Source organism: Dysidea avara, chromosome 11 (assembly GCF_963678975.1).
Source record: "Dysidea avara chromosome 11, odDysAvar1.4, whole genome shotgun sequence".
NCBI lineage: Eukaryota > Metazoa > Porifera > Demospongiae > Dictyoceratida > Dysideidae > Dysidea > Dysidea avara.
Genome location: NC_089282.1, coordinates 10,165,170 through 10,181,414, shown reverse-complemented (window position 1 = coordinate 10,181,414; position 16,245 = coordinate 10,165,170). Strand labels below are relative to the sequence as shown.

Below are 16,245 nucleotides of genomic sequence, written 5' to 3'. Positions count from 1 at the left end.
AACCTACTGCCATTCCAATAAAAGAAGGTTGTGTAGCTACATGTACCACTGAAGCAATGGAGGTAGCTGCCTGCTTTGGCTGGAAACTACTGGAGGTGATTTAGCACTACAAAAGATGTGAAACACGAATTCAGCTACTTTTATTACAGCAGCCAGGTTGCCTTCGTCTTCTAAAATTTAAATTGTCTAGTTGCATTTTTGAGAGCTATTCAACTATCTGTCTGATAGCATCTAATTGCATCTATGCACTCTGTTGACAGACAGTTTTAGTGGATCTCATCACATATATCTGACTTCAGCAAGTGATAATTTTTTTTGATTAGACTCCCCAACACGGCACATTAGATGACACATACCTGACAACATCATAATACAATAGCACTATTATGTTGTCAACCAATTGTGGTGATGCTGTAATCTTTAATGGTCAGGGGCCTTGTGCTAATAAATATGCTGTTCAAATATGTAAATCATATACCTACGTATTAGGGCTGAGCGATACTACTGTTTTAGCGATATATCGTGATATTTTGAAAGTATCGATATCGCGATATTTTGTTATTAACTATCGTGATACCATGCCTATACATTACTGTCATTAAAAATCCATTTGTTATGCAGTACTAGGCTAAGAATCCTTGTAAATGATAAAGTCCACCCATCTGGTTTCCCCTGCAGAGAGGTGTGAACACCATAACAACCTCAAAGCATGTGTTACAATAACTGTTACTGTAAACAAGGATGATAGTGGCTAGTTTGTTATCACCTATAAGGACTTCCTGCAGGAATGCTGAGCAATATGCTATGTAGCACCAGCAATGATTGACTTATTTGTAAGTATCGTGAACTATTCAGTATCGTGAATAGTGGCTTTAGTATCGATCGTGATACTAAAATGGCAGTATCGCTCAGCCCTACTACGTATACAGAGGTTTACAGAATGTTTGCAACAAAACCGTAAAGCGCCGACCAAAAAATGTGCTCCATCAACTTTGAAATGTGTCACCACGACTCATGTTTTCTGGTGACTTCCTGTATTGCAAAGATTCCACAATCTTCTGTACTGTGACTTGTAAATCAGAAGTCAGTTAATCACATGCACATCTAGCAGTAAAATGGTCATGTTGTATATGTAATTGTAGCACAATATTATTATATGACACTGCATGGAGAAAAACATGTACAGTAACTGAAATGTACATAATCACATTATTTTTACATCGGCCACTTGGAGTTCAGTCATCCATTCAAAGTGTGCCTTGAAACTTTGCACGTATATCTACTATTTGTGAATCTCTGAGGTATTCCATTTATGAGGTTGCATCCATGACCATGCGGCATCGATCATTTGATCATGTCAATCACATCTCTGGTTCAATACATTTTCCACCAGTCCCTTGTGAAATAGCTTGATTGCAAAGAGGTTGGTTGGAAATGAATGCTATCTGGCACACACTAGATGAAACGAGCGACAAAGTTTTGATGTTGCCATAATATGCTTCACTATAGATAATGAAACACCCCCACTCTGTCATCACACAGCTACACCCATTCTTTAGCAGATGTTACATGCATGTCTGTTGTTCAGGCAAATGCGGTTGCATTGTTGTAAAGTTAACGGTGATTACACAGTGACATAGATTATTAGCATCATTACCAGGGACAGTACCGCCTCGATTATTGCGCATTCCAATTATATAGCAACCTTACATTACAAAATTCCGTATCCTTGTTGTCAACATTTTTTTATCAACATTTGCGAGGTAACTTATTCTTCTTAGTAAACTCGTGAAAACGTTACTTTTTATAACAGTACTGCTGAATTTCAGCTCGAAACAGGGGTACTTTAATTAAAAGCACACTTAGTGTGAACTTTTTCCTCATGCATGTACAGTAGCTACTCTCAACGATTCCTATATCAACGCAGCATGTGGAGGTTCAAAATGTAGGAATCATGTAAATTGACAACTGGGCTTGGTGCACTGATGTCTCAGTCCCAGGCTAGTTATAATTTATTCTTAAAACAATGCACCACTGACTAATTTTGCAAAACTTCTACTACAGTAGACTTACAAATAACATCCATGCATATAACTAATAGAACTGTTATGCCGGAGCCGGCTAGCTACACTTTTAGGCCATATAGCTATATAGTATAAAACTGTTCATCCATTCACCAAGTGCAACATACGATAAAATACACGTTGTAATGCAAAACTTACACTTATTCTCTTCTGCTGATAAGTGTTAGTTCATAGCAATTCATCCACAAAAGTAGGTGTGGCGGTCTGAGACAGAGTATTGTAGCTACGTAACTATAAAAAGAATGAAGAACGGAAGAAATACAAAATACCAGCACTGCAGTCAACATTGAAGACTAATTCAAATCCAACTGAAAGTGTACAGGGGCGGATCTAGGATTTATAAAGGGGGGGGGGGGCTAACTCAAGGTACTAATCTCTTGGGTAGAGGTGTGCGAAGTGCACACTTCCGCTGGAATTAGGGGGTCGGGGGCATGCCCCCCCAGGAAAATTTTGAAAAATAGATGCTAAATACTGCAATTTGGAGACATTTCCACATAAAATTCGTACCTGTAGATATTTTATATACTGCCTTTAGATTATAGGTATGGCTCTCTGAAGCATTTTGCTAATCGAAAAGTTTGGGTAGGTACAGACAACCAAGTACATGATGCACCCCTCTCACAATTGCACAACACTGAATAGGTGCATGTTAGAATAAGAATGTTGAAAGTGGAAAATTTTGAAATTTGAACAATACAAGATTGAATCTGAGAGCATTTTCAATGGAAATTGTGTACCTGAATTAAGTATTGCCATACATATTAACTACACAAGTAGATGAAAGAAGCCCCTTAAACAGACCAATGCACTTCATTGTATGTATAGGTGCAGGCAGATTTGGAATTCCATAACAGAACCAACTACATGTTCCAGTGAATGTTCTATTAGAGTAGTTAGCTGACTACTCTATTAGAGTATCTCGATCTTGTACACCTCCAATGCTGATCCGGGTCCTTGTTACATGAACTTTAGCATAAATCTACTGATAATACCTTGGAAAGATGTTTATAAGGTGGTTTTATGAGTATTTGTATTATTAGTGATCATATAATTATGCTAAGACAAAATTTCATTATAATACTCAGCATATTGATCAAGTAAAGCCTAAACGCATAGTATTAGGACAACATATGCTCATAGCTAAAGGTTGAGATACTCTAATAGAGCAGTCACTATGTACGAAATACGAAATATTCTAATAGAGCAGTCACACATGCTTGTAAGCTAGATATACTGCGATTAATTTTTACTGTTGCTCAGGAAAATAGAAAATTTTCGAGCAAAATATTGAGCAAAATAGGTAAAAATAAAAGAATTGCTGGAAAGAAAAATAGGTAGAAAAAAAAAGCTAAATAGGCTCATTCCTAGTAACAGTTATACAGTGTATTTGGGTTCATTTTACTATCCTCCAGGTCACATATTATATCCCATACTGGAACTTCAGATATCACTAAATAAATTCATTGATCAGTCATCCGGTTCATCCGGTATCATACTCCTTGGTGACTAATTTCCTAGCATTTTCTGGTCAGATAGTCTAGGTCAGGTTTGTCATAGCCCTACGTATATGGTGCTGATGCAAATAATTTCTGGACTTAGTAAGTGACACTGGACTACGGAAATATGCTGATTCTCCTACTCACCAAGGTAAAATTTTGGTCTTGGTGCTTTTTACACATTCTAATATGCATGATCTAGAAGTACAGTAGTACTAGACATGTCAGACCATGATGCCATAGTATTCAGTTAAATTACAATAAATCATATGCCTGATCAACACCCCCCTTAAAGCATTTTTAAATCATAAAGCTGATGTGCAAGGGAAAAAAAGCAGATTTGTTTAAATTTTTAGAACAGTTTTCTCCCACATAACTTAATATTGAAGTAATGTAGAATGAATTTAAAGAAGTTGTGTATAACACTGTTTCCAAACATGTCCCACAAAGAACTGTATAATCAAATATTGGGTTGTCGTAGATTAAGAAAAGGATACGAAAGTTCGTAAACATTTGTATGGTGCTACTAAAAAGACTAATACTGAAGAGGAATGGAGTGTGTGTTTCAGAATGATTGAAAAATGTAATACATTACAAACTCAAAGAAGCCCTATCAATTATTGTAGCAGACTATTTGAGAGACAGTTTGGAAATACATAAAGACTAAATGCAAAGATAATGTTGGAATCTCCACTATAGTGATGGAAAGCCATGCACCGATGCTAAAATTAAAGCTGAAACCTTGAGCAATTATTTTAAATCTGTCTTCACCAAAAGAAATAATAACAGATATACCCAACCTGGAAGCTCCTTCTGATTCTGAATGTTCCTTTCTAGATATGTCAGGCATAACATTTTCAATAAAAGTTGTTATCTAATCTTAATACAAATTAAGCCAGTGGTCCAGATAAAATTCCACCATACAATTCTGCCTTAAAATTCTGCCAGTTGCTGCACATATCAAAGCTGTTTTGGCACCAAACAAAGTACTCATCATCTAGGAATAACCTAGCATTTAAATGAAGGTTCTAGCTGTTGTTCATCGTTTACAGCGCATTTAGTGCAAGGATGTAGAGGAAAAATTCACCTGAATTCTTTCTGTAAACTACATGCAAACCACGAGTAAACACCTATTTCATTCAACAGCATGCCATTATAAACAACATTTAACAACAGTGTAACCACAAGTAGCATACATTTAGTGCACGCAGTAGAGCATGAAGCTTGAAACTGGGAGGTTATGAGTTCAACTCCCAAATGTGTCACTTTTTTCTTTCCTTTTTCCAAACCTTTTGGTTTTACAACTTTTTTTTTCTTCAACAACCTTTTGTGCTACTACTTTTTTTTTTTTTTTTTTTTCATTTTGGCAGCTGTTTTGGTAACAGGATTTCTGTTATGTTCTTTTCATTCACTCTACAGTGAAACCTGTGTAGTAAGGACACCTTAGGACTGACCAAACGTGTCTTGACTATCAAGGTTTCCTGATTTATCAGGTCAGTTTACATGTTAAGGGATACTTTAGGACCATTACCAAGTGTCCATATTATGCAGGTGTCCTCCACTGCATTGGGTGGTAATAGTTAGTAGTAGCTGTACAAAGGTGATGACAATAGGTTTTAATAGTCAGTAGAACCTAGCTTACTCAAAATATCATACAGTATAGTAGTGCTGTAAATTTAGGGAGGTTAGAGGTGATGACAATAGGTTGTAGTGTAGTAAAGGAAACATTATAGGGAGTGTAGTGTTGTTGCAATATGGCAAAGAAGGCATTGTAGGGCAGGTACCCATAAATTAATGTCTTTTGTGGTCGTTGGTTATCAAATGATGCTCCATGTATAGCCTATGTAATAGGGCAGGTACTACTAGAACCATCCACATTGTTCACACCTGTGTGTTGTATTACTACAGTAGTTTAGCTAGGATGTTCTGGAGCACCTGCATGCTTCCCATAATTTTGGTATACTTAGCAAGATGGTGGTATTAAAATGATAGCACCATTCATGTTGCAGGGCATGAATGGCACTAATGTTTAATACTTGGTTGTTATTATAGTGTGGTCCGCAGGTCATCTCGCAATGCGAGCGTTGTTGTATAGCAAATCAATGTATCCACTGGTATAGCGAAGAATCACTCAAATCAATGTATCCACTGGTATAGGGAAGAATCACTGAAAAGTTGAACTACATTCCTGTTAAGATTACAGACAAACTACTGTGGTGATCTGCACAACTCCCTCAACCCCAACCAGGCTTTTTTTCACTTTTGGGAATTTTTGATGCACCTTTTTGTTCTATCAGTTTGTTCCATGCAATTTTTTAATCCATACATTCTTATGCTCACAGTCTTTCAGCACTGGCAATTAGACTCATCATAGGGACTCATATAGCACTTTTGTAGTAGGGCAGGTGAATTGCCAACATAGTGTGTTTGTCCTGTCTCTAGGTAAAAGCTTCTTTCACACTTAATCTGCAGCTGTATGATATTATACTGCTGTAGTAAAGAAACAACGTGATTGCATGGGCAGGTACTACTGTGCATCTGAAAAGTGATAATATTACTGGCATCATGCAGATACTGTAGTTTACAGTGAGGAACTGTGTGTGCAATTGCTTGACCTCGCACAGCTATTTCACTAATCCTGTTTACATCCTTTCATTTTAGATCTAGATCTGCTTAAAGGATCATACATTACCTTAATGATAGGAAAATTAATGATAATGTCAAAACACCTGCGTGGGGTTTTGTATGGCAACAGGTATAGCTATGTGTCACTACAACATTAGTGCATAGCATACTGAAACTGTGCTATGTGTACATCACCTGTAGGGATGCCACGACATAGAAATTTAAATATCAACTTAAACATCAGCAGTATTAATTATGAAATCAACAACCATCAATTGCTCATACTTATTTGTCAATTTTTCTCATATTTATTGCATCAAAATTAATCAAAATGAATGGAAAAGTGTGCATTATTAGGAGATATTTATGTCACAACATAAAGAAGCCTATATCATATCATGGAACTTTATGTCACGACATGTCATATGTCACGACTATCGTGGCATCCCTAATCACCTGTGATGTAGGTAATGCCATAGTTTGCATGTAGTTTAATTAACGCTGCAGGTTCATTATTTCACTATACATAGAACATGCATGCTATACACAGACACTATAACATTTATGCTTGTCCCAGTTCCCAATGTATTATTAATTAAATCAGGTACCAATGCTTTTATTTGTCCTTTCCAACATTTTGAAGTCACTGGTAGGGACGGGTAGATAAAAACAGTGGACCCGGAACCAGGGGACCCAAAGACCCGCGGAAATCCAACTCTTCTTGGAATTTTATACACTTGACAGTATTCTATACTTGTACTAGGTACCTCTGCAAGTAGTCTTGCGTGTCCAATCCACTTTTCCCCACTGGGGGAGTCTCGCACGATGTTTACACCAATTAGAAATTATATGCGCCTCTGAAAAAGTGCCTGAAGCTGACTACATTAATTATAAGTCACTCACTATTTCCCCAGAATATTTGTTTGCACAACATTTCTAAACTTTATTAGACCCCTTTTGTGGTGGATTTGGTGGACTTTGGAGATGTCTAAGTTACTTAGACCCTTTTTACTTAGACCCTTTCATGTTTACTTAGACCTTTTTCATGTTTATTACGCGCACCTGCCCTGGTAGCATTGGCAACACATTGCTACCTGAAAATTAATTTTAAACCCTAGTAACAACAACCAGGTGGAGTAATGGCTTGCTTCTACTACTGAACACTATATTCCTCTGTTACAAGCAGCTGTCAACAATGTTAAGGTACAACAACTACATAAAGGGTCTAAATAACTTAGACTTCAGTACACAGCGGTCTAAGTAACTTAGTAAACCTCAGGTCCTGTAGTAGCGCCTTCGGGACATCGTGCGAGACGTTGCAAGGAAGGAAAAGTTGATTATTGGCCTTGCAAGATTACTTGCAGAGGTACCTAGTACAGTACAGAATACTGTGAAGTGTATAAAATTCCAAGAAGAGTTGGATTTCCGTGCGGTCCTGGGTCCTTGGTCCCCAGGTCCACTGTTTTTACCTACCCGGTAGGGACATCTCACTAAATAATCGAGCTACATTCCTGTCAAAACCACAGACAAAACAAACCTCATATTTTAAAAGTTAAAAAAATGCATGCTACATAGTTACATGGTGTTTAATGCTTGGTGTCTGTTTCTGGCATTAAAATGTTTATTGTCCTGCACGTAGGGAAAGTACAGTGTTGGGACAGTTACTTTTTATAAGTAACTAGTTACATATTACATATTACTTGCAACAGAACTATTTAGTTACATATTACCCAAAAAAATAAAGTAACTATAATAATACTACATATTATATTACTTTGTGTCCACAGCCTTAAGCTGTCACATGTGAAACCAGTGGCGTAGCCAAGGGGGGGCAAGGGAAGGCATTTGCCCCCCCGTCACTAAGTGATGTTTTTTAAAACTTCCGTCACAAGCTTTCCAGTAACTGACACGCATTCCAAATTACTGTTTGTGCGCTACTACGCGAGTGCACACAACATTCAACTTGTTTGTGAATGGTGATAATAATACGATGATTTCTTGCACGTTACAAGCAATTAATAAAACGATGCGCTAAAAATAAGGTATGCCCAAATCTCCAGGGGTTCCCCCGTGTAGACACTATGCCTTCACCGCCAACGAAAATATTAGACACAATTCTATATTCACCCTACACTACTCACGTGATAGTGCATTTTTCGAATCTAAAGACAGATGACCCGCTCAAAGTGACTTCGCAAGAGTCGCAACTCAGAAGTGACAAGTGATATGCAATGATGCTACAAACCTACGAGGTGATAAAGTGTTAAATGGACCAACTTTATTTTCCCGAGTTAATCACACTGGATCTTCGTACAGTGTAGTGGCATGCCAGTTTAATTTTTTTCACTTTGTCAGTCAGTCAGATGATCCGTCACAAGCTTACAAATTCTGCTAACGGGAAACGTATAGAGTTGGGATTTCGTGCCAATACATGGCATTTGAATTTCGCCGGCTGAAGTGAGTGAGCTCGTCATACTATGCCAGTGTGCTAGGACTGCAGCACAGACTGTGGCTGACGTAAGCAACTGTGACACATTGTATTTGTACTAAAATATTCACAATATAGTTCTACTGGATTATGGACGAATTTGTTGGAGTACAGTTGTGGCACGTGCGATGATGCTCGACGAAAATATTTCCAATAATAAGTGATAACTGGTAGCGATCAGTAATGAAGTAGTTATGTAGATAAGCTGTAATAATACGACACCGTACGTTGGCTATCCCATCATTGGGTCATTAGCCTTTTATGCAATTATGAACAATGTCGAGTGTTTTGTGGGGGATTCCTGCCCCCCACCACCGTCTGGCTAGCTACGCTCCTGTGTGAAACTACCACCTTATCATGTGACATGATTGTGTTGTTGGGCAACGTACAAGTCTTGGTTATAAGCAAGAAGCTAGTGAATAAGCTTCATTCAGTAGGCTTCATTACTTCGTTGTGGCTAGGCGTTACACAGTGGATTACTAACGAGATTAGTAACTTCGTTATTGTAGTAATAATATTATGTAATATTAGACTCGTTACAGTAACTATATTACTTAGGTAACGCATTACGTTAGTAAATAAAGTAACTTGAGTTATATTACCTGTTTTATAACATATTTCGTTATATTACTTAGTTACCACAAAAGTAATAATATTACGTAACACGTTACTCCCAACACTGGGCAAGTACCAATGCTAGTATATATATATAATCTACTTAGCCAAGTATACCATCTGGCAAAGTTTCAACCTCACAAGTACACAGAAAATTTGGAATTTTCAACTAGAGTAGGAACCATAGCACATTGATAAAAAGTAATGAAACAAGCTGGACGATATTAAATCACAGTAAACAAAAAGAAGTGTTATATTCGTACTGCTGTGTAACAGGTTGAACATAGCTGACAAACTGTAATGGATACTTCACTTTTCAAACGATAATTGATATAAGTAGGGCGCGTGGCACCATTTCAGATGCGGTATGCGTGGGCTCACCAGTCATAATAATTATTTACAAAAAAGTTAACAAACAAGTACCCAGAAAAATTTGGAATTTTAAACTAGAGTAGGGACCATAACATATCAATAAAAAGTATTAAAACAAGCTGGAGTAGTGTACAATAGTAAAACAATAAGAAGTGTTATATTCCTACTGTGCTCAAGATCAGATACCATAATGGAAATGCACATTAGGGATGTGTATTTTCTGTCGTTTGAATGTAATGAAATAAGCTCCCGCATGAATACTACCCGGGTCACGTGACAGGGTTTATATAAGGTTAAGTGAGGCGTGGTAATTCATTCTACGCCATGTGTTTCGTACAAGTGGGCTACCCACCCACCCTCTTAGTAATATGGTTAACATGATTTTCCTTAACTCTCTATAGGTAGTGTTGCCAGATCAAGAGAATGACACAACATGGACAATTTTATTGTAATTTTAGGCATTAAGATAAGCACAACATGAGTGAAGCTACTTTATGGTTTTTCCTGATAGGCAAAAAATAAAACATATCAGGTTTTTTCCAGGGTATGTCTTGGGCTGGACAACCCAACTTTATATTTTCCTTTATTATTATTTCGGCTAAGCACCCACTCACCCACGTAGTAATTTTTTTGGCTGCTTATGTGCAAATTGTTTGTATGTTTGTTGTGTGTAGTGTATGTTGGAAATCAATAACAATAGCCCACACTTAGTGGCGCACAACCCAATGTACGTGTGTTGTGGGTGGTAAGGGTAGTGATAGTATGGCACGGGAGCAAGAACTGTTCGAAAAGCACCTCTTCAATCAGAATAGCTACTATGAAAAATATGGACAATTTCTGTTACCGTATAGCGGGTTATTTTCGAAACAGAAATTTTCGTACAAGAAGCAAAATCTGAATTTTGAAAGATTTTAATTTCGAAGAGTGCATATTTCGAAGTCCGGATGGATTTCAAATAAACGGGAATTCGTGTCACGACTCACAAGTTATGAAGATGCGTAAATGTTTGCCGAAAACTGACTTACTGATGGAATAATCCCCATTCCTGTGCACTGGAGAGAAGACTGAGTGAGTCTTGGGTGGAGTGAACTCACTGGCACGATTACGCTCGATCATAGCTAGATCATAGTATCCTGTTCACCATGGATTCTAGAGCAGACGGCATGAATTCCCATTCTGGATCACCTGTTTTCTGGTTATTGGTACAGTAATGATACGGTTTACCCATTATCATCAGCAATACTGTACTGAGCTAAAACTCGAAGAATACACGAACGAATCGAGAAATTTGGACGGTTGCTTTCACTTGTGGGAATTTATTTTCGAAAAACAACTGGACGTGGGAATTTATTTTCGAAGAGAAGGGCCTCTTCGAAATATCCGAAAATAAAAACCTTTCGAAAATTACCAGCTATACGGTATGAAAGGAAGCCATCACGTCCTACCACCAAATTGACACTTTTAACTGTCAGCAAAGATAAATGGGACACAAAGGAGGACACTGATAAGTCCATGAAAATGTATCGTACATACTGTGGTATGCCAAAAGGCACCTCTCAGGTCGAAGCAACGTCCAACAGTGAAACAACAAGCCTGTAGCCTTAGCTGTTATCACAATACGCTTGTCTGAAGGCATCAGTCAGTCAGTCAGTCAGTCAGTCAGTTACTCAGTCAGTAGAAAACTCTGTTGTTTTTTTTCTAATTCCGTAGAAACTTGTTGAAAGCATTTCAAATCGATCTGAAGGCTTGTTTAGGCTTAGTTTTACCTAACTAATATACTGCCTCATCGTCATCAGGGAAATTGAGGCTGGTTTTTGGGTGATGTTATTTCATGGGTGATGTTATTTCATATTTGCCAATAACTTTCTGCCCTACAAAGCAACAACAGAAAATTTGATTTGTACAGCAAGTAATAAATTACAGGTGCTTACAAAAATGGTTGTAACTTACCAACAGATTGAGGTACGGAGCTGAAATTTTCACCATCATGTCTGCCATGAATAGGGTAGTGGGTACAGTTACTAGGTAAGTTTGTCCTTTACTCACCTTTCTTCACTGCATGCAAAGGCAAAACTCCTGAAGAAAAATCGATTGCTTACGATTGTTTCAATGTGCCGTAAACTAATGCTCATAACTTGCATATCGTGGGGTCTACTGCAACGAAACAAAGATTTTCCAACTCTCTTGAGCAGGAGAATAAAGTAATATCCAGGTTTTTATTCTTAGTCCTATCCTTCACTACAAAACAAGATTTCTAAAATTTACAGATTTTTTTTTTGACAATATGCAATTATTTCATCCATTATATTCAATGCTTTATACTGTAGATTTAAGCTCGCACAATTGTGTCGGGTTTTCCCATAACTGGTCACATATCATCATTTCATACTTCCAACAACATCTACCAAAAAGCTTTTTACCCAGAACAGTACAATAATGGAACTCATGAACTAGAACTAACTCATTTTCTATCGAATTTCAAATTACTGTACCCTAATGTAAATGTGTGATATTTTTTCGTGAACATACCAGCATTGCTCACTGCTCAGTAGAAATAAATAAATCATAGTTTTTATATGACACAAGATACTTTTGGCATACCACTGTCCGTATAATGCACTCATCAAGGCTTACCTTTTTGTTTCATTGCTTTTTGCTGAGCACAATGCGCTAATTAACAATAGTGCATTGATGGCTTTAAGATGCATGAATCAGCACACAGCCACCATTTTACAGCACAATAATAAACTCACCAGTGGGATGTTCCTTTTCAGGTTCCATTGAGTGTAGGCCCTCTGCGCCTTGTCTGTTGTTTTGTCTTCAATCAGGCTGCTTGTCTTCTTCATCCAATGAAACCATATGAACACATTAATTTTCTGTATCAATCCTTTCTTTCAGCTGCATATTTAGATGCCACAGAATTATTTCAGAGCTGGATTTCAGAAGCACTTCAGTTCTGGTACTTACTATAAGAGGTATACTAGCTGCAACTGTGATTAGGATCCGTTCGTGATAGGCTCACGAGCACACCCATCAAATAAAATTCTAGGTGAACTAATATCGAAAGAGTATGGAGAACATGCACACCTCTTAATAATCTAACTATTTACTTAATAGTAAACAAGATTACCTCACCCTTTTTGGTCTAGCTAGCTGCACACCCGTTGGCTGATTCGAGACTCTAGTACAACAGTCATGTATGATATTCTAATAGAACAGTCACAAGTTACACTGTAGCTAGTAGGGTTACAACAATAAAACTAAATAAACTAGAATTTTTTTAAATTGTTAATTTAAAAATGAAGTAGGGATCTATGCAACAGAAAGTAGTGAATCAAAAGATGAATGATGTACTACAGCATAGCTTGGTGGGAAAGTCCCTACTTGGCATATTAGTTTTAACAATTATTTTGTTCAATGCCAAAGTAGGGACTTTCCCACTAATCTCTGCTGTAATACCATCATTCATCTCTTGTTTCACTACATTTTATTGCATAGATCCCTACTTCATTTTTTAATTAACAATACTAGTCTATTGTTCAGTTGTTATCAATAACCTTGGTGTTGTGTATGTGATAACATTTTTATGCCACAACTATTGACCAGACATGGGGCCAAGTACATGAGTACTTATACTTAAGTGCACTTAAGTACAGATTTGAAAGTACTTGTACTTTACTTAAATACTTCCTTAATTTCCCCAATGTACTTGTACTTATACTCAAGTACTTTGCTAAGTACTTGTATGTACTTGAGTACTTGTAAGTACTGCAAACATTGTACGTAGTTTGTACACAGTGGGTACATAACGAAATTGCATGAAGGTGCATTGTACAATTCTTCTAGTGCCTTCCCTAACCTTACCATGTATCATGTAGCCACGATTAATAATGTCATAGAATTCTGGCAAATAAAAATAATGCTGCTGCTAAAGTTTGTGCATTTTAAATGTTTAAGAGAGTGAATAGTTTACAAAAACCTGAAAGTACCAACCCTACAATACGCTGAATAAGTATATATTTTGCTACAGCAAAATGTACTTGTACTTTACTTGAGTACTTCCAGCATGTACTTGTACTTTACTTAAGTACTCTCTTGATTGTCGCCAGAGTACTTGTACTTATACTTGGAAAATTCAAAAGTACTTGTACTTTACTTAAGTACTTTCAAATGTACTTGGCCCCATGTCTGCTATTGACAAGAACTTTTTCGCACACAGGGAGTGAGTTTGCATTCAGTGGCGACACTCACAGATCCTGCAATCCATTCAATGACTCCTGGTGGTTATGGTTTTACTGACCATGGACCAAATGGGATAAAGAGATTTTTCAAGACACACAAGTGTGGAGTTACTTGTAAGCAGATGGGCTTAAGTGGTCATCTACCTTGACTGCTGTACAATTTTTATGTTGGAATTTGTTTTTATAAAAGCTTTTGTGCATACAGATTATGTGTTTACTAGTATTTAATATAGTTGACTCACCTCAACATACTGTCACCACACTGTCTCCAACATCCATGTTACAATGGTCTATCAACCATCATTATCTGATGGTGCTGGTGTACAAGAAAACTTGGTGAAGAAGGTATTACTCTGCAAGTGGGAAATGGGAAGGGGAAATCAAGAGTAATTATGCTATGCTACTTCTAAAAACCAGCATCCAATAAATACTATTCCTATCAATTAAATTAACCACACACCACACAGCATGCTATATCTTTGCTTCTTGCCTTGCTTTGTAACTATACATTTAGAGCATTAAAATAAAACGTATTTTGAAATATTTTTAATTCATCAATTATGTTACTATGCATCGCTAAGGAAGCATAACTTGAGCAAACCACCCATTACACACCAGAGGTGTAGCTACAATGTAGGCAGATGAGGCAGTTGCCTCACTGGTGACTGAACTGAGAGCTACATTGGACTTTTAGATGCATTGGAAGCTTGAATTAAGGAAGTTTAAGTTTAACTTACTGTATACGTTAGTAAGAGTCCATAGTTCCTGGGGGCTTATTGAGGTATCAAAACCAGTCAAGCAACACAATCGAGGTATCCTAATAAAGTAGTCACCCTAATAGAGTACTCAGCCTAATACAACAATAAAGCAAACTTAATTTTGATAACCACTTAAATTGCTCTCACAATCAATTCAGGTAGCACTTTCCAAGGGGAGCATATCAGAAACCCGCTGTATTGACATGGTTCACATCCTATTCTGCATCGTACTGTATGTATAGAAACTTTTTTTAAATGCTTCCTGATTCTGAACAATTATATTATTTTATTATTGGTGTGGACTATCAACATTTTAAGGATACTGAAGAAGGAATGAAGTAGAAGAGTGGAACTGAGCAATGGTGCCACCATAGATCTTAGTGTGAACTGGTGATACAGGAGTTGAATGCTAACAGTTCTGTGTCTCAACCAAGTATGAAAGATTTTGCAGGTATCGTATTACCAGGTACAAGTGGACAACACTTCAAAAAGCATGGAAAGTGTATAAACTTGTTGTTCATGGCCTTAAGAAGAAACTTCAATGTCCCTGGAATGGACCATATAAATGTTTGAAAGCTTACCAGGTGTAAATTATACACTTATATACTTGTAGTAGAGTTTGTCACTGCCAAGCTAGGATGGTAGGTACATAATTCATCTTACATTGTGTCCTGCAAATATTCAGACTGTACTATAATAGGCAAGCTATTTACTTCAAATGGAAGGATGATGTATATATACCAATTTCACACCTCACTTCAAAAGGAAAAGAAGGTGTATAAATGGTATAATAGCACTGCTATCAGAGCTCAGGAATGCATTAACAAGAAATGGAGGTAGTATATTATATCCCTCCTAGGAAGGATGTAACTTGTACATACTACCTCCTATTAACATTAATGCATTCCAAGCCTTCTCAGAAGTCATCTGATTTCTTTGATGAAACTGTGTAATCTATTCTACTTTAATATAGTGACACTTCACAGGATCGATAGTGGGTTTTAATTTTGTAAAGTGAGCCAAAGCATAGATCATGGACTTAAGGAAAATGTATAAATGTAGGGGGGTCTGGGGTGATGCTTCCTCTGGAAATTTTTGGAATATAGTTATCACAAGAGTGAATCTGAAAGCTATTTTTTTTACCAAATACTCTATTGTACTGAAAGATCTTGGGGGTACAAGATGGATGAGCTCAGTTGTAAGCAATTTTAGAAAAACAAAACTACACCATTAAATAGTGGGTTATCAGACATACGCAGGATTGGATCTTAAGGTCACTGCAGTGATTTAAAATGCACACAAAAATAATTACAACTTTGTAGTATATATAGCCACAGACTGTTCTGTTACTATTTCAATCTGACTTTTTAACTATATGGCCCCATCACCATCTTAATTTTTTACAACCAGAGTCGAAAGTCATTTAGATATACAATTAGTTTTTGGCCACAACTAACCACTTATAATGTGACAGCGTAAATGCTGTGGTATCATTTGAGCTTATAAAGTTGAACTTTAAGGGGTTTGGGAGTATAAACCCTGTATGCATAACATTAAATTTTTAGT

General features: G+C 37.1%; 1 long non-coding RNA gene across 1 annotated transcript in view; it reads left to right on the top strand.

Moving 5' to 3' along the window:
- Positions 1 to 14,168, top strand: part of LOC136239612 (uncharacterized) — a 29,259-nt gene extending 15,091 nt beyond the window's left edge. The window contains exon 2 of the long non-coding RNA XR_010693534.1: positions 13,900 to 14,168. This is a non-coding gene — a long non-coding RNA (uncharacterized lncRNA). The remainder of the gene's footprint in view (positions 1 to 13,899) is intronic.
- Positions 14,169 to 16,245: the final 2,077 nt, after the last annotated feature.